The following is a 2,027-nucleotide window of genomic DNA, read 5'->3' as shown; positions in this document are numbered from 1 at the left end:
GTTTGCGAATCCATTCACAGGGAGTAGAGTGATGTAGATTTCTCAAGATGACACGGTAGCCACGCTCCCTACGCAGCTGGTGAGTGTGCATCTGTCTCTTGTCTACATCCAGTTTGGCCAGAACTCTATGGTAAGTTCCCATATCAGCGCAGTCCAGTTTTATTTTATTGCCCTTTACACTTGTAGTAGTAAATTTATTTTTATCTCCTGGTGCGTTGTTAAGAGATTCTATAAGGGGCTGAATTTTTTGATTTAGTGTGACGTCGGCGCGATCACAATAAGACTGTTAGGCCACCATAGGTGGTCGTCAGCTATATTTATTTGTCTTCGCATACATTTAGACGCATATACAAATAGTATTAGAGTAGGCCGTGATATTTACAAGCAGGGACATAATTTCTAGTCTAAACTGTGATATTTTGGTATTTTTTAACAATTATTTCTTAGTAGAATCGATATCGATTATTCAGTATTTTTGTGGGGGTGGGTAGTATTTTGGCACATGTGTAAAAAGGAGAAGAAGAAAGCTACAATTGCTTGTTTACATTTGTGGAAATGGCTGTGATATTCTAATTGTAAGTATTAAAATGTTAGATATCTGTTAACTTAAATTTTAGGCTCTCTGATATTAGGGGGCGTGTTTTCCGATGCGTAGCTTTCCACCACAGATGCCCTGGTCGACGCCTTTGGATCCTCGGTTCGATTTTTGATGTCCGTATTAGATGTCTCGTGCTGACGTCTGTCTGCTGCAGCTGCCATGAAGACATCAAAAAACCAGTGAGCAGCAGGCCTACAGCCGGCCACTGTAGGCGTTGTAGTGGCCCTCTCGTGCTATTGGAAATTGGATCTGGTCCAGTCCGTGCGGGAGTGGGTGTATTTAGCCGCTCCATGCCCCAGGCCAGAGGATTTGCCTGGATTTGGCCAGCTGCCGAGTGAACTTTAGTGAGTCGACCTCGCTCTGTGCGCTCCAGGATGGCTCCGGAAGCTGTGGAATAGAGAAAAACATAGTTTTTGCCACCCTGATCGGCATTATTAATTTCCCTTCTTCTTTTTTTAGGAGCTCTGCAGATTCTGGCCTCCATGTGCACGCCCGCCAAACTTCCAGCTGGAGCCTCTTCTTGTTGATCAGTGCGGGCTCGGTTTTCTTCAGCAGTAATTTCGGCGTCCATCGCGTCGTCCAGTTCCCTTTCCAGTCGCTGTTGAAGTGTGTTCATTCCCTCCTCTAGCAGCTGCTCGGGAGTAGGCGGAGGGAGCTCATGCGGTTCGAGTGGAGTCATTATTAGCCTCTGTATGTATTCTGGTTCAAAGCGGATTCTTTCTGCCATTTCTAACCGAGTTGTTTCTCCATTTTTCAGCATCCGAGCAACGTGATTGACCCAGCATATGGATGGTCTCTCCTGTGGGATTCCGAGGGCTATACGTCGTTCTTGCTCCAGGCGTTTTCGCTGATCAGATGCCTCCTTGGCTCGGGCCTCATTAGACAGACGCTGCTGTTCAAGTGCAATCTGCTCACGGTGGATTAAAGTTGGCAGCGGCTGCTGCTGTTGGGCTGCTGCTTCCTGCAAGAGCTGCTGTTGGAGCGGAAGAACGTGAGTTTCCAGCTGCCTTTTGTATCTCGGCCGTTCCAATCTCCGGGGGATGAATGGATGCATAATAAGCTTTCTTGCTTCCAGATTTGGATGAGTAGAGAGTGATGTTGCCATCCTGCTGCTATACGTATTAAAGATGTCCTCTGCTGAGTCGATGTTGTGTGCCTCTCGGATGTCCTGGCTTCTGATGTATCTGCTGGCCATTGCAATCTTTCTCACGAGCCGGTTTTGCGTGCCTTCTATCCTACAGAATTGAGAGTCACATACCAAGGCCCCCCACACAGGTAGGGCATATTTCCATATCGGGGCGATTAATTGCTTATATACAATCATTTTGCATTCTTTTGACAGACGGCTCTGGCTGCCTATAATCCAGTTTAACTTGATGGCTGCTCCCCTCACTCTATCAACCAGACATGATACATGTGCATGTAGAAC

Source organism: Drosophila guanche, unplaced genomic scaffold (assembly GCF_900245975.1).
Source record: "Drosophila guanche unplaced genomic scaffold, DGUA_6, whole genome shotgun sequence".
NCBI lineage: Eukaryota > Metazoa > Arthropoda > Insecta > Diptera > Drosophilidae > Drosophila > Drosophila guanche.
This window is presented reverse-complemented; position numbering follows the sequence as displayed.